This window comes from Camelus ferus, chromosome 3 (genome assembly GCF_009834535.1).
Source record: "Camelus ferus isolate YT-003-E chromosome 3, BCGSAC_Cfer_1.0, whole genome shotgun sequence".
Classification (NCBI taxonomy): domain Eukaryota; kingdom Metazoa; phylum Chordata; class Mammalia; order Artiodactyla; family Camelidae; genus Camelus; species Camelus ferus.
The window spans coordinates 62206744-62224662 of NC_045698.1; the positions used below are offsets into that span (position 1 = coordinate 62206744).

General features: G+C 38.2%; 2 long non-coding RNA genes across 2 annotated transcripts in view; one reads left to right on the top strand and one right to left on the bottom strand.

Annotated features, from left to right (window-relative positions):
• LOC116662254 overlaps positions 1-1595 on the top strand; it is a 238703-nt gene extending 237108 nt beyond the window's left edge. Inside the window, exon 5 of the long non-coding RNA XR_004318295.1 lies at positions 1003-1595. This is a non-coding gene — a long non-coding RNA (uncharacterized LOC116662254). The remainder of the gene's footprint in view (positions 1-1002) is intronic.
• LOC116662258 overlaps positions 1-17919 on the bottom strand; it is a 316310-nt gene that overhangs the window by 13215 nt on the left and 285176 nt on the right. The gene's annotated exons all lie outside the window — the stretch shown is intronic.

A 17919-nucleotide genomic window follows, 5' to 3' on the forward strand; every position in this document is an offset into this window, starting at 1 on the left:
TCTTCTAATATTGCAATAACATTTGAATGTTTTTAGTGCGTATTTGTATGTCATTACTTTGAAAAGAGCTAGTATTACTTTAACTACTAACTTTTGGAGATAAACAAGTTAATGGAGCAATAGGTTTTATTTGGTTTAATAAGGCATTTCTATCCTTCATTATTTATAATTTTTTTGGGAAAATATGTGCTAATGCAAACGATTTTCATATATGAATAAAACATAAGGTAGAGTAGTAATTAATATAAAAGGATTCAACAGCACATAAAGGTGGTTAATATATCTACCTCTTCATATATCAATGCCTGTTATATTTCCTTGGAAGAGTCTAGAGGTGGAAAATCACGTATGCTAATTAACTAGTTTCATTCTCAGTTAACTTGAACAAGGTTGCATAAAATAGGAAGTCAGGTTGACTGTGAGCAAGGAGAATGAATAGTTCAGATTAAAAAAAAAAAAGATCAAGAGGAGAAAGTATGTAAGAAGGAAAGTGGAAAAGTGTCTTAATGACCAAGTGGAACAATTTCTCCTACCTTGTCACTGAACATGGTAAAAATTTGAGGGGAGCATCTGTTAAATATGAAAGATCTGTATAAGCTTCAGCGGAAAAGAAAGTGAGTATCTGGTATGATAGAGATGAAAAGAAGAATTAGAGGAGTGTTCCAAGCTAACGTTCTTGGTGGCATTGCTATCTGAGCAGGCATTTTACATTCTTTGGGATATATACAAATAGGACTTACTGGTTTGTTCAAGAGAGGCAGTTGTAGTTATTGTTCAAGAAGGGGCAGAGTTCCTTTGCAAAAAAAATATAGCAGAAGCAGAAAATCACCATAACTGGGACTGGGTTCAGGTCCCCTGGATGGAACTCCGCACAAGGATATGTGGATCATGACATTAATACCTCATTGTTCATGATGATGTCTAGCTGTGTTCTCGCTGTCTATCTGTGTCTTGTCTTCTCCACACCCCTTTCTCTAGCTCATGGCTTCGGTTTTCTCTCAGTTGCAGCTGCTTCAGAGAGCTGTACTTGGAGCATTTGAGGGAAGCCGCTCATCAGATCTCTTTCACAAGCTGCATGGTAGCTTGCTAGACCAACTCATACCGCCTTGGGCCTACGCAGCTGTGCCTTGGAGAAGGAATGAAGACACAAGACTGGCCTGGCCTGGACCTCCAGCTAGGGCTGTAGGTGGAGTGGTTTTCCTTAGAAGAGATATTGGCCTTGTATGTATTTAGAGGAGAATATCTAGAAAAAGGCATACCTGATGATACTGCTGGCTTTTTATTTTCCTGTGATACCTGAACTTCGGCTTCTACCTCTTGTGGTGTTCTGCTACATTTTATATTTTCACATACTCCTCTTTGCACATCAAGAACTAGGAACTATTACATACTTGTTTGCTTCAAGAGCTTGGAAATATGAGAAAATACTTATGGATGGATGAATGACTGCTTTTCTACAACTTGTCTAATAGATTGACTGATAAAAGTGCTTACCATACAGCATTCTACCTCAAAACTGTCTTTACGTGGTCGCTGCTTCACGACACCACGAACTACGTGTCATGTGTTCCTTTTCTTGGGTATTCTGTTGTCATTTCTCCCATAGAACATACTGAAACTAATTAAAGAAAAACTTTGTTTCTAGTTAGGCTCCTTGTGTCCAGTGATTGATATTGATTAAAATATCCATACAGTTAAAATACAGTAAAGCATAAAGTCTAAATCACATCTGATTATTATAGACAGGTGGAGTTGAGACTTTTGGCTACTCAAGAAGGATTTTTAAAAAATTTGGTGAGCAAACTGTTTTACTGCATTTTCGTGCTGCACTGGAACAACTTTTTGAGGAAGGTGTATAATTGTTATTTTCTTTTTAGTGACTCACAGTACAAGAGCTATGCTGCATAGAGTTTACAGGCACTGTTTGTACTACGTTACTAGCTAATTTCTCTCTCTCTCTCTCTCTCTCTCTCTCTCTCTCTCTCTCTCTCTATATATATATATATATATATATATAAGCAGCTGACCTAATCATTTAATTGTGCCATACTAAACCACAAAATTGCTCATGATCTCTTACATGCCTTGCATATGAGAAATGAAGAATTAGCATAGTATTCACTAAGAATTTTTAATAATGTTGTAGAGTGGAAACAGTTTCTGGGAGGATTCAATTTCTAGGTTGGGATTTAGACAAATAAGTACATGCATGGCAAGAGAACTAGACTGTTTGTATTTGAAAGCTACTATTATGTCTACCAGCTTAGCTGTTTTTTCTTTTTTTCAGATTTTCTGAGTTCTGCCTTATGGTTAAGATGCCACCATGATAAAATCAATTGAAGTTTTACTAGTCAAAAGTAAATTTACTAACCAAGTGATTATTGACTGAGAATAAAATTTGGGGAACTTTTTTCAAAATTATGTCCTTCAGAATATACTTGCATTAAAAAAATACTCTAAATCAAATGGCTTGTGAAACTCTTAGAAATATGAATTAAAAAAATTGAATCATGATCATAATGCACAAGCCATACTAAAACAAACTACGATTTGACCATTAAAAAGTTTCTATTTATATTTCATGGGAAAGTCGATATGCTTTTTATTCCTCCAAAGCATGTTGCCACATATCTTTCTGTTTCCTGTAATGAATAAAGGAAGGAGTTGGAAAGAAGCTCAACATGATTTGTTTCCTGTGCTAAAATATACTAGGCCAGAGATTCTCTGTACTGTAGGCACATAATATGCCATTTAAAAACTGGTATGTCCCATGTTTTATTCTAGGAAATTATCAAATACAGATTCAGCCATGAAGGTAATAATAGCAAGAACAATGCCATTCCATTCCTTGGACTTCTGCTCCAAACACACACTAAATCAATCTCAATAAATTGGCCTAAGACATTTCACGTGTCCTAAGAGGCATGAATAATCTATTGGCTTATCTGAAATGACAGTAAGTCTGTCACACATTAAATCTACCTCTACTATTTTAGCTGAGTTTTTAAACTAAAAACAACAACAAAAATTTGACATTAGGCTAAATAGTGTAAAAGAATGCCTCTGTTCCTAGGGTTCCAACTGAGAAATATGTATTCAAAACCCACTCTATTCAAGGCACAAGGTGTTATATAGAAGAAAATAACTAAAACAGTATAGCTGGAATCTAAAGCAAAAAAACAAAAATCAATTTACCAGACAATAAACAACCTTTCTAAACTGACACTCCTAGACTTCAATGAGGAGGAAGGCACGCTGAATTCTTAGTCACTTAGTTGTCATACACAGAGAACCAAGTTGCACAGATAGGATTGAAATCACTCAGGGCAGAATTTCATCATTCATATAGAGATGACAAAAAAGAAAGCAATTTGAATTTGCTTTCATTATAGAAGCTCTTGGTGCCAAAATGTGGGTGTATACTTGGTGGTCAGGTTGGTTGGAGGTACTGTTCATCACACATAAGGAAATGGTGTAATAAGGAAATGATTTCATTCGTTTTTTTCCCCATGTCTGAGCTTTTCTCTGAGCCTGAGTCTCCTCACTGGGTTGTCGGGGGACCAGCACGGAGCTGTGCCTGTGCCTGACATGTAGTGTATTCTTAGCAAAGGTCAGCTCTTATTCCATGTAGTCTGTTCCTTTCATATGAGTTTACTGATGCCCTTCTACATTTTCCTATGAGTGTTTCAATGTCCTGTAAGGTACAGACAGTAAGTTCTTTGTATTTTCTTCTGGTTTAGTCTTATGAATAAATGATACAACCAGAGAATGTGTATATAGGCACAGCAAAAATGGAAAGTTAAGAAACTAGGAGAATCTATTAATATCTATTTTTCCTTTATTCTATGCTTTTGAAACAGGATAAATTTATCTCTTGTAATTCCCTTAATTATTTTCCTTTTTTTGAGGGGGGGGGGGTCATCTTACTACAGAGTTGTGGTTAAACACCAATCATTGAAAAGTATTTTGTTATCACTTACCAATCTCTCTGATACTAGTGAGTCATGGTCAGGTGTAATTTTAAACTACATATGATTGTCTTCTAAAAATAATTCATATTCTTGTATATCAGATATGATGAAATAAAACACATGTGGGGGGAAAGACAGGCAAATTATAAATACAAAGTTTATGTAGTATTTATTTTAAGAAATCATTTTGACTTTGAAATGGTTGAAAACTAGGATTTCTCCACACTGATCTTACTATTTTTATGTACAAAGCTAAACTGGGGGGAAAAAAAAACTAGAAAATATTCCTCACTAACAGAATAGAATTATTACATCAAAATAAGCCAAAAGTTAGAGTAGTTACTAGAAGGACAATAATTACACTAAAACATACTTTCTATGCATAAAAACTCAAGTATTCATTTTAGTAAACAAAATTAAGAGCATTAATGTTAGGTTTCATATACATATTTATAAATAATTTGTGTGTTTAGATAAGGCTATAATTTTATGTGTACAAAATGCAATTATTACTCTAACAACTTACTACATTTTAAAATATAGAAAAGAATGTTAACTATTATTTCTCTAAAGGAAACTTCACATTGCTTTTATTTATCCACATGTAAATAGTTTGATTTTAAGTCAATATTTTAAATTTTTCATCCATCAGCTGTATTTTAGAATTTATTGCAGATTAAAGAAACTTCAATTTTCTACAAAGAACTTGTTAAATATAATTTAAATTATCTTATTAGTAAAAAAAAAAGTACTTAATAAAATTAAATTCAATTATTTAGGTTGCAAGATTCTTGGAAAATGCATTTTTAAGGGATTTCTAACAAGAACATTTAGCTGGTGCTTTCTTATTATATTCAGATTGTTAAAACAGCTATTTTACTGTTTTCTTTAAATAAATTCTCTTAAATGATCAACTTTTTTATAGTTTAAGTGTATATTTGCATAATTTATCATACTTATGAACAATTTAGATTTTTCTGTTAAAAACATAAGATAAAAATAATAATTTGGAAATATTATCAGTAAACTGAAGTAAAATAATTGGAATAATTTTGATGGCCTTGCTATACTTAAAAAAAGAAATAAAATCTAACATTCTGTGCATGAAAAATCTAATTCTATTTAAGGGTCAAACCTGTGGATTAAACTCTTTTAAGACAATTGCTTTGATTTCGGGAAGGAAGGATTGTTATTTCTGAAGAAACAAATTTTACTTTATCCTCGGGAAAATTCTAGATCTACAGATGACCCCCTAATTAAAAAATATTATGAGAATAGTTAAAAACAAATCAGTAATTTGAGAGCATAGACTTTCCAGGATAATCCTGTGTGGTGCTATGTTTGGCAGACGTTGTTGCCCAATAAAAATCTTCTCACTTATGCTCCATATGTTTTTTCCATTGTGTTTTGCATTCTAGATCTGTAATTTTTGTGTGTGAAATACTGCTGCCTTAGTAGCATAGTTGTTGTCTATAACACTGATTCAGCATTGTAACGTAGAGTCTCATCTGGACTGTCAGACTTCAAAACAATCAGTCTGGAGATTTGGATGTGGAATCTGGACATTTAAGGAATTGTCCAGATTTTGCCATTTCCTAGGGGAATTCCTTTTTCTTAGAGGTGAGTGAATAGAGAATCCTCTCTATATTAGGAGATGGAGTACAAATGTTTGAAAAGAGAAAAAACATTTGAGAAAGATATAGCAACAAAGCATCTGATTCCAGCTGCGATTGGAAAAGTGGAATGTCAACTTCATCCCCTTTCTAATTTTCTCTCTTCCTCCTTTGCATATAAGAAGGACAAAATATACTAATATTCCTAAAGTAACCCTGTGATTTGTTTTGAATTGTTCACATTTTATGGTCTTCAGTATATTTGCCAAGATCAGATTGCAGAAATAGAACCAAAACGACTTTGCAGAATGCATTTTTTTCTTCGAATATTCAGGATTGCAAAAGATATTAGCTATCTTGTGAAGGGAGAGAGAAATGAAGAGGTGGCTTAAAGCTACGGAAGATCCCCTCCCAATCACCCCACGCATAGCATACAGTTAAAGAAAAAAAATGCCCCTTGACTACTTTCCCTTCTCCTTTTCAAGAAAATCATTCTTTAGTTACTCATTTCTTTTCCCCATGGTCAGGTTGGCTGCATCTCCAAACACTTGTAAGTACTGTATGTTCTGACATATCCTGAAGTCATGCATTAGCACCTTTTCATTCAGCAAAGGGTGAGAACAGATATCTTTTGGCAGCTGACAGCAGGGAGCAGGCAGAAAGAAGGGGAAGGAAACTGGGAGGACCGGGACACTGCGGTGGCCTAGTGGCTAGCAGGACTAATGCACCAGCTGTGAATAACCCCTTTTTTTCCTGCTGCCTACCCAACAGATGTCTCTCTGTCACTGTCATGTCCTCAAGCTATCTCAGTAAATGATTGGCGCATTGCAACTGAGTCACCAATGTGGCAATGGAACCTCTTCACAGCTCCAAACTGTTGATGTATGCACGGAGGGCCCTGTGGTTGTACTGTACCCTGTACCCTTGCAGGAGCCGGGAGGGGCTGAGGGGGAGGCACCAGAGAAAGAGAATGAGGAAAAGGAGGCAGGAGAGCCAGAGAGGATAGTGAAATGTCAAGGTTACCTTGTTTTGCCCGGAGAATTAAAAGGAAGGACACATTAATGTCTGCCTCTATTTGGTCTTTTGACTCTCTGAGGCTGAGGCAGCCCCTTGCTGCTCTGCTAGATATACATATCACTTTGAAAGATTAAAAAATGAAGAATGCAGTGATCTGTATTGTACATATGCTTTATTCTGTGGAAAGAATGTTAATAAATATACTGTAAGCCTGCAAAGTTTGCCAGTATAAATAATGTGGCATTTCAAAGTCTGTCAGTAAATGTAATTGAATTTTTCAATGTAAAAATACAGTTCAGTTATAAATTGGAGTCATGCTTGACATTAGTTGAGCATTAGACGGTATTAATTAGATATTGCTCACTTCTTCGCTCTAGTTTCTTTATATTAAATGAAATTATCAGGAAAGAGAAATTTGCAAGCATGCAATTTAGAGATTTTTATTCTCAAAAACAAGCTGCCTGGTAATTTTTAGTGGAAGAATAAATGCTTTTTCGTCTGCTTTTTTTTTTTTTAAAAACCTTGTCAGTGAGCTGTCTAAAACATGCCCTTCCCAATATGAACACAATATGGAAAAGCTAATCAATTGTAATACTTTGTAATGATAATAAGCTACAGTGAACAAGTAGCCTAGGGAAAAGACAGTAGTAGTCACCTTTAAACAGAAAGAGAACAGCAAGTAATTGTACATTTTTACACTAGGCTGATGACAACATTTCCTGTGACTTTGAACTTACTTTGGCTGTCACCATCCTGGCAAACATCCTGCATATCAATCAGACAGTTGTATTTCTTGCATGACACTTGCAGCATAAGGTAGACATTTACTTATGTGATCGTTGTATGTAAGCAGACCGTTTATATGTAAATAATTGTGTCCCTTCATGCTACCGATGCTGCGTGTAGAACTGTTAAGACCTTTTAGGTCTCAATACCACATACGATTTTCATTTATTGTTGTGATCCCTGCTTAAATCCGTCTTCATTCTCTTTGGCATGGTTCACCTCTGAGTGTGTGGTTTATGTGCTTGTGCAGTGAATTCTATTTCTGGAATCTCAGTCTAAGGAATTAACAGTGGTTGAAGCTGATTTTTCTTGAAGCTTTGTCATGTCGATTTTTGTCTTGTGTTTAGAAAAATACTGTAATTAATTACCACAAAAAGAAGTATGTCCATGTATTGACTTAATAACTGTTACCTTGATTTTTTGAGGGACATATTATTTGCGGAGTCAGATTTTTTGAGGTTTTAATTTAAAATTTCTAAATATCCAGGACTGATTAGCTTCCTTCCAAATACCTTATTATTTAAATTCCTTAGATTACTTTTGCTGAAATAAATTGCCCCCACACTGCATAATGTATGTTACTCATCAATATCTTTATTGATACCATTTTCTAGCTGGATTCCTCTTTATTTTCTAGCTGGAAGGTGAGCATTTTAATTAGGGTCCACCTTTGGGGTCAGGTGGTCATTTCCCTGGTTTGAATTAAAGGTCTTTAGATTCACTCTGCTGTCTATAAATAATTTCCCAGTGTTAGTCCTTGTTGTAGCTAATTAAAACACATTTTTAAAGATAAACTTACTTGACTCAAAAAATAACCTGAGGTCTTTTAGATTCTACTGAAATAGGTATGTTCAGTTGTAATACAGTAACACTCACGCCTGCCTTCTGATATTTGTGAATGGATTAAGATAATTAGCTTCCATGAATATAGAGAAAGAAAGGAACCGGAAAAAAAGAAGAAATTAGAAGATAAAAGAAAAATAATGCAAAAGTGGAGCAAATCATAAGCTATCCGACTTAAACAAAATAGTGTTTTGCTTTTGTGACTGCCCAACCCCATATTGCAATTCCATCACTAGGAACACTAAGACTCAGAAAAAGGAGGTGCTGAGTTGTGATGGTTGTGGTCAGCTGACTCGCACCAGTTGATTCATGCTTACTCACTAAACCAGGGACATTTCCCAGACTGTGCTTCTGTAAGTAGTCATGTAATTAGGTTTGACCAATGTAATGTGAGTTGAATTGATAGACATCACTTCTGGGCTGATGTGGTCCTCTTTTGAGGTCTCCTCATTTCAGCCATATAGTAAAACGGAAGTGACTTTGCAGCCGCATAAGTATGGCCACAGTATGGAATTAGTTTCAATGTCTGAGTCACCTCTTTGGAGGAGAGCTTTGCAGCACAGAAACCAAGACAGACTGCATTAGAAGAGAAGAGAAGTGGCACATACTGACTGTGTTGTCTCTCCCTGAGGCTGTGGTTCTGGGGTCACTTCATGGAAGCCCCTACTCTGGATCTGCTCCATGGAAACTGCAGGAGAACTTGCAAGGCTCAATCCCTAGAAATCTGATTGTGGTAGAGAAGAGGAGAGTGGCTCCCAACAGCCAGCACTCAGATCCTTACTGACCAAGTTCCCATTCCAAAGCCCAGAGAGTAATCCCAACCCACAGCTTAACTCATCTACAGAACCAAGTTGGAGATGCAGGCTGACCCAGAAGTCAGTGGGGTTCAGGTCTGCTTACTTTGGGCTCCCAAACAAGGAGCTCTGCCCGGTCACGTGGGCAGACCAGGCTCTAGGGCTGTGAAAGAGCTGCGTCATAGCCCTGCCTTCTATAAATCTTGGCTCCTGGCCCCCTGTGACCAGAAAATTTGGGAGTTACTCAAGTGGGCCCTCCCAGTTGTACCTAGAAGGAAGCCAGTCATAGCTTCACCTACAGGAGAGGATGACCCCAGCCCCCCAGACAGTAAAGGTGGGCAAGAACACTGCATAACCCAGTAACTCTCAAGAGAAGAGGTGCGAAGAGATGATCACCCCCAGAGCAAAGCCAGTGGTTCTGTTTGGAGAGAAACTAGGGGCAGGGGTCCGATTGCGTCAAGACCATGGAGAAAAAGCATTAGGGGACTTGGAGCTGTTTCACTCACTGTGTCCAGGGAAGGAAACTCCTTTGTAGACAAACTTACTGCTGAACAGAACCTCTGGGAAACACCAGAGCGCATGAGAAGCTGTATAACCCATCCGACACCCCTGTGTGAAGTGGCACTTGAACAAAGAACATAGCCCGTGGCTTTTTCTGTCTGCAGAGCCAAACCACTGGCCTCACCTGGATATTCAGTGTACATTCTTGCTTGACTCAGGTCCCCAGTAAGCCAGGGAAGCCCTAGGCCCTCTACTACTGCCTTACCAGGGCAGGGAACTTACCTCATAGCCCCACCTAGGGCTGAGTGTCATACCCAGTCTTGATCATCTAGTAAGCCTTACTAGAGAATCCAGACAACTGTGAGCCCCATGCTCCAGCCTCACTTGGGCAGAGAAACAAGCCAGTGACACACTTTCCTCACTCCCAACTGACTCTGGAGCTTGAATAGTTGCCTTGCCCCAAAATAGACCCTTCCCAAGAATGTTACCAGCAGACACATCAAGAAATCCAAACCAAGCTGACAGTGAAGAAACCACTCTGACAGTGCATCGACAAAATTTGGAAAAGGAGACCACTTGCTCAAATGTGCAGATACCCACATATGGAATCAAAATCATCAAAAATTCAGGTAAATATAATACTGCCAGAAACCAAAAGGCCTAAAAAGTGATTCTAAAGAAATGTAAACCTATGAGCTGTAATATAAAATTTAAAAAGAATCATCGTGAAGGTTAGTGAGCCACAAGGACATAGAGACACATAACAACACTGGGAAAACACTGCATGAAGTAAATGAAAAAAGTTCAACAAAGAGAAATCATAAAAAACTAGAACTCCTAGAGCTGAAAAAGTACAGAAAATTAACTGAAGAATTCAATGGAGAGCTTCAAAAGCAGAAGAATCAGTGACCTGTCAGAGGGACGCAATGAAACAATACTCACATTATGGAAACTGCAGAAAGAGAAAGTGACAGAAAGCAGATTTAAAGCAACAATGGCTGAAAACTCCCAAACTCAGGGAGAGAAATAGACATTCAAATCCAAGAGACCCAAAATACCCCAAATAGGGTTACACCAAGACACATTATAACTGAAGTCTCAAAAGTCAAAGACAAAGAATATTAAAGGCATCAAGAGAAGAGAAAAGTTACATACAAGTGAACACACTGAGACTATCAGAGGCTTTTTCAACAGAAACTTTTCAGACTAGAACAGAATGAGATGACATATTCAAAATATTGAAAGAAAAACATCTGTCAACCAAAAATACTATACCTGACAAAGCTGCCCTTCAGGAAAAACAAGGGGTAAAGACTTTGCTAAGCAAACAAACAAAAACTGAAGTAATTCATTACCACTAGACCTGCCTTGTAAGAAATGTTAAAGGGTGTTTCTGAGTGGAACTATAAGGATGCTTAATAACTTAGAAACATGAGAAGGCAGTGTAAAACTCACTGGTAATGGTCATGTGTAATTCAGTTAAAACTCCAGTTTAAAAGTTAAAAACAAATGTAGGAAAAATAAGCATAACTACAAAAATCTGTTGTGAATTACAAAAATTAAAATTATGTAAATTGTAACATAAATAATCTAAAAGATGAGGACAAGTAAAAGTGTAAAGCTTTGGAATTTTTTTGAAGTGAAGTTGTGATTAGTTTAACCTAGGGAGTTATAATTTTAAGATATTTTATGTAATCCTCATGGTAACCACAAGGGGAAAACCTGTAGTAATTACACAGAAGAACGTGCTAAATATCAAAGCACACTGATACCACAAGATATCAAAGCACACAAAAACAGACAGCAGGAAAAGAAATAAAAGAAAAACGTGGATCTACCAAACAACCAGAAAACAATGAACAAAATGGTAATAGTAAGTCCTTAATTACTTTAAATATATAAATAAATTATCCAATTAAAAGACAAAGAATGGATTAAAAAACTAGATCCAACCATATGCTATGTACAGGCAGCTCACTTGAACTTTAATGGCACATATAGACTGAGAGTAAAGGGAGGAAAAAATATATTTCAAGCAAATGGTAACCAAAAGAAGCAGGAGTAGCTATATTTATATCAGACAAAACAGACTTTAAACTAAAAACGGTAAAAGGAGACAAAGAATTCATTACACAATGATAAGGGGTCAACCTGTCAAGAAGATAATGACAATTATAAATATTTATGCACCCATCATTGCAGCACCTACATACATAAAGCAAAAACTAAGAGAAATAAACAGTAATGCAATAATAGTTGGGGATTTGATACTTCACTTCCAACAATGGATAGATTATCCAGACAGACTGAATAAGGCAAATAGCAGATTTGAACAATACAGACCAAACAGAGCTAACAGAGACATGGACAGAATATCCAAGAACAAAATACACATTCTTCTTAAGTGCATGTGGAGCATTTCCTATGATAAATCATATATGTTAGATCACAAAACAAGTCTTAGCAAATTCAAGAAGATTGAAATCATACCAGATATATTCTCTGATGAAAATGGTATGAAACTAGAAATCAGTAACAGGAGAAAAACTGGAAAATCCACAAATACAGTGATCACTCTGGATTGTTTCAAGGAGTCCCTGTGGATGCCACATCTCAGGACGCTTAAATCCTTTATATAAAATAGAGTATTACCATAAATATAGTTGCCTCTCCATGTCTGCAGATGCAAAACCCATAAATGGAGAAGACTGACTGTACATGGAAATTAAACAATATTCTCCTGAGTAACCAATGGATCAAAGAAGAAATTAAAGAGGGATAAAAAGTATCTTGAAACAAACATGCCAAAATTTATGAGATGCAGCAAAAGCAGTTTTAAAAAGTTCACAATGATAAACATCTATATTAAGCAATAAGAAAATCCCAAATAAACAATCTAACTTTATGCCTCGAGAAAAAGCATACTAAACTGAGTCTAAAGTTAGCAGAAGGAAGGAAATGATAAGAGATTAGAGCAGAAATAAATAAAATAGAGAAGAGGAAAACAATAGAAAAGATTAACGAAAATAAGTGTAGATTCTTTGAAAAGATGAACAAAGCTGACAAATCTATAGCTAGGATAAGCAAGGGGGAAAAAAAAGATGACCCACGTCAACATATTATAAATGAAAAAGGAGACATTGCAACAGATACTACAGATATAAAAAGAGGTATAAGAGGCTGCTGTGAACAACTGTACACCAGCAAGCTAGACAACTTAGAGGAAGTCAATTCTTAGAAACAAAAAATTCCAGGACTGAATCAGGAGAAAATAGCAAGTATGAATATACCAATTGTAGTAAGAAAATTGAATTAGTAATCAGAAACCTTCTAATGAAAAAAGCCCAGGAGTGGATTGTTTAACTAGTGAATTGTACCAAAGAATTAATACCAATGCTTCTCGAAGTCTTCCAAAAAACTAAAGAGGAGGGGACATTTCCAAAGTTATTTTATAAGGCCAGTATCACTGTAATGCCGAAGACTAAATAAATAAATAAAAAACACTACTAGGAAAGAAAAAGTACAGACCATGGAAATACAGATGTAGAAATTTTGCATAAAATATCAGCAAACCAAATTCCACACATTAAAAGGATCATTCACCATGACTAAGTGGCATGTTTGTTTCATAGCATTTTGGCATAAGTTGTTTATTTTTTTCCCGACAGTTTTTGTTAATAAGGATTCCCAAACGGTATCACTGTGACTAAAGGTATCGCACAGATTACTGAAATTTATTTGTGAAAAATTCTTTTATAACTCTATTTTAAGGGGCTTCAGGATCTTGGGATTCTGTGAGTGTACCATATTCCAGTGTTAATACAATGTGAGATGATGTAATGATAATGTTACAGATAATGAACTCTGAACTTCAGACTATACAAGGTATTATTGCCATGCTCTATAAAATTATTTTCCTATAATTTTATACTCAGATTTTATATGAGAAAAAATTTTATTGGATTGTCAAGCTTTCAGCTAGAACAGAATTGAACAAATCTGAACATAATGCAAAGGGGAGAAAAACCACAGCTATCTTCCATTTTCCCAGAATTTCTGTATCCTCACTCTTAAATGATAGTTTAAGGAGAATACAAAACCTGCAGTGTTAGTTCTTTCCTCAGTACCTTGTTGGCCTTTATTTTACTATCTCCTTTGTCTGTTCCTGTTGATAAAAAAATCTGCCCAGAGTCTAAATGTAAAGGCAAAATGTTGAAAGCCATCAGGGAGAAAAGTATACGGTGTGTTTGCAAGGTAGATTTGTTTTGGTGGAGCAGATTGTTTGTAGACAAGTGCAGTCAGAGTGCTACACTGTAGGAAATCTGGAGAGTTGAAAAGCTAGTAATGAGTTAACACTTGAAAGGTTTCACTTCTCATGGATGTGTTATTATCATATGTCCAATTTATGTAGGGTGAAATTTTTGCCAAAATTGTAAACATACAGAAAAAACATGATTTGACTTTAGCTAGATTGACAAGTGTCTGCTGGGCCTGATTTTTATTATTCCTCTACCTTAAGCAGTGCAATGAAGTTGTGTCAGAGTGATAGCCACGGATCGAAAGTAATGGATTTCCTTGAGCTAGGTTTTAGTGACACCGAAAAGTGACCTCTTTGAAGGACGTGATTGAAATGAACTTGTTTTTTTTTGTAAAGAGTTGCATTAACTTTATGAATAGAGATAACGGTTACAGTCAAGGGGCAAGAGGTAAAATAGTGTTTTACCATCTGTCACACCTCTTCCCCCACAGGCTGATTTACAGCCTGAAAACATAACAAGTGGTTCTTCCACTCTTGCAATTGGTATGCAATTACCTATCATTGTTTCACCTGAGATCACTGCGATTAAGCCAATGATGAATGAGTTGTAAGACCTGATCCAAAGAATCAGTGAGCATCTATCAATGAAGTCCTGAAAGTCAGACTTCTGATTCAGACCTTTTAAGAATTTCCATAAACACAGGTAGCAACCTAGAAGGTATGGAGGAATGTGAGTGCATGTATAGAAAGATGGATTTTCTTGCTGATAAAAAAATCTGCTCATAGCCTAAATGTAAAGAGAAAATGTGAAAAGCCAAGAGGGAGCCTTTAAATATAAAGTGAAAAGTACATGGTGTGTTTGCAAAGTAGACTGGTTTTGGTGGAGCAGATTGTCTGCAGACAAATGCAGTTGGAAAGTTACACTGGAGCACTTCTGGAGAGTTTTCAAAAGCTAATAATGAGTTAACACTTGAAAGGTTTCAGTTCTCATGGATGTATTATTATCATATGTTGAATTTAAGCATGACATTGAAATGAAGTGTTTTGTTTTGAAGAGTTGAATTGACTTTATGAATAGAGATAATGCTTACAGTCAAGGGGAAAGAGGTTGAATAGTGTTTTACCATCTGTCATACCTCTTCCTTCACAGGCTGAATTACAACCTCAAAACCTAAGAAGTAGTTGTTACAGTCTTTGGCATTATGGCAAGGCAAAGAGTGGCCAGAAGAATGAAATTGCCAATCATTGTTCCAGCTGAGATCATTGTGATTAAGAAAAGGATGAATGAGCTGCAACACTTGATCCTGAGAGTCAATCAGCATCTATCAATCAAGTCCTGAGGAGTGTGTTGGGGAAACCAGAGTTCTGATTCAGAACTTTTAAGAAATTTTATCAGCATATGGAGCAACCTAGAAAGGCACAGTGGACTGTGAGTGCACATAAGTAAAGATGGAATTTGAATTATTATATTTTGGCAGGGGTGTTACATGGAAGCCAATGTAGTTGCTGAGTTAAGGAAATAAAGGTGAGTCTGGGGAAACTAAGGCAGCTAGAGATAGGCTGTAGGTGAGTGGTAGGGTGTAGGGCTAGCATGCAGGAGGTTGTAGGTTCGATTCCAGGGAGAGAGTAGGAGAGTAGGAGAGTAGGAGAGTAGGAGAGTAGAGAGTAGGAGAGTAGGAGAGTAGGAGAGTAGGAGAGTAGGAGAGTAGGGAGTAGGAGAGTAGGAGAGTAGGAGAGTAGGAGAGTAGGAGAGTAGGAGAGTAGGAGAGTAGGAGAGTAGGAGAGTAGGAGAGTAGGAGAGTAGGAGAGTAGGAGAGTAGGAGAGTAGAGAGAGAGTAGGAGAGTAGGAGAGTAGGAGAGTAGGAGAGTAGGAGAGTAGGGAGAGTAGGAGAGTAGGAGAGTAGGAGAGTAGGAGAGTAGGAGAGTAGGAGAGTAGGAGAGTAGGAGAGTAGGAGAGTAGGAGAGTAGGAGAGTAGGAGAGTAGGAGAGTAGGAGAGTAGGGAGTAGAGAGAGAGTAGGAGAGTAGGAGAGTAGGAGAGTAGGAGAGTAGGAGAGTAGGAGAGTAGGAGAGTAGGAGAGTAGGAGAGTAGGAGAGTAGGAGAGTAGGAGAGTAGGAGAGTAGGAGAGTAGGAGAGTAGGAGAGTAGGAGAGTAGGAGAGTAGGAGAGTAGGAGAGAGTAGGAGAGAGTAGGAGAGAGTAGGAGAGAGTAGGAGAGAGTAGGAGAGAGTAGGAGAGAGTAGGAGAGAGTAGGAGAGAGTAGGAGAGAGTAGGAGAGAGTAGGAGAGAGTAGGAGAGTAGGAGAGTAGGAGAGTAGGAGAGTAGGAGAGTAGGAGAGTAGGAGAGTAGGAGAGTAGGAGAGTAGGAGAGTAGGAGAGTAGGAGAGTAGGAGAGTAGGAGAGTAGGAGAGTAGGAGAGTAGGAGAGTAGGAGAGTAGGAGAGTAGGAGAGTAGGAGAGTAGGAGAGTAGGAGAGTAGGAGAGTAGGAGAGTAGGAGAGTAGGAGAGTAGGAGAGGAGAGTAGGAGAGTAGGAGAGTAGGAGAGTAGGAGAGTAGGAGAGGAGAGTAGGAGAGTAGGAGAGTAGGAGAGTAGGAGAGTAGGAGAGTAGGAGAGTAGGAGAGTAGGAGAGTAGGAGAGTAGGAGAGTAGGAGAGTAGGAGAGTAGGAGAGTAGGAGAGTAGGAGAGTAGGAGAGTAGGAGAGTAGGAGAGTAGGAGAGTAGGAGAGTAGGAGAGTAGGAGAGTAGGAGAGTAGGAGAGTAGGAGAGTAGGAGAGTAGGAGAGTAGGAGAGTAGGAGAGTAGGAGAGTAGGAGAGTAGGAGAGTAGGAGAGTAGGAGAGTAGGAGAGTAGGAGAGTAGGAGAGTAGGAGAGTAGGAGAGTAGGAGAGGAGAGTAGGAGAGTAGGAGAGTAGGAGAGTAGGAGAGTAGGAGAGTAGGAGAGTAGGAGAGTAGGAGAGTAGGAGAGTAGGAGAGTAGGAGAGTAGGAGAGTAGGAGAGTAGGAGAGTAGGAGAGTAGGAGAGTAGGAGAGTAGGAGAGTAGGAGAGTAGGAGAGGAGGAGAGTAGGAGAGTAGGAGAGTAGGAGAGTAGGAGAGTAGGAGAGTAGGAGAGTAGGAGAGTAGGAGAGTAGGAGAGTAGGAGAGTAGGAGAGTAGGAGAGTAGGAGAGTAGGAGAGTAGGAGAGTAGGAGAGTAGGAGAGTAGGAGAGTAGGAGAGTAGGAGAGTAGGAGAGGAGAGTAGGAGAGTAGGAGAGTAGGAGAGTAGGAGAGTAGGAGAGTAGAGTAGGAGAGTAGGAGAGTAGGAGAGTAGGAGAGTAGGAGAGTAGGAGAGTAGGAGAGTAGGAGAGTAGGAGAGTAGGAGAGTAGGAGAGAGAGTAGGAGAGTAGGAGAGTAGGAGAGTAGGAGAGTAGGAGAGTAGGAGAGTAGGAGAGTAGGAGAGTAGGAGAGTAGGAGAGTAGGAGAGTAGGAGAGTAGGAGAGTAGGAGAGTAGGAGAGTAGGAGAGTAGGAGAGTAGGAGAGTAGGAGAGTAGGAGAGTAGGAGAGTAGGAGAGTAGGAGAGTAGGAGAGTAGGAGAGTAGGAGAGTAGGAGAGTAGGAGAGTAGGAGAGTAGGAGAGTAGGAGAGTAGGAGAGTAGGAGAGTAGGAGAGTAGGAGAGTAGGAGAGTAGGAGAGTAGAGAGGGAGTAGGAGAGTAGGAGAGTAGGAGAGTAGGAGAGTAGGAGAGTAGGAGAGTAGGAGAGAGTAGGAGAGTAGGAGAGTAGGAGAGTAGGAGAGTAGGAGAGTAGGAGAGTAGGAGAGTAGGAGGAGAGTAGGAGAGTAGGAGAGTAGGAGAGTAGGAGAGTAGGAGAGTAGGAGAGTAGGAGAGTAGGAGAGTAGGAGAGTAGGAGAGTAGGAGAGTAGGAGAGTAGGAGAGTAGGAGAGTAGGAGAGTAGGAGAGTAGGAGAGTGTAGGAGAGTAGGAGAGGGTAGGAGAGTAGGAGAGTAGGAGAGTAGGAGAGTAGGAGAGTAGGAGAGTAGGAGAGTAGGAGAGTAGGAGAGTAGGAGAGTAGGAGAGTAGGAGAGTAGGAGAGTAGGAGAGTAGGAGAGTAGGAGAGTAGGAGAGTAGGAGAGTAGGAGAGTAGGAGAGTAGGAGAGTAGGAGAGTAGGAGAG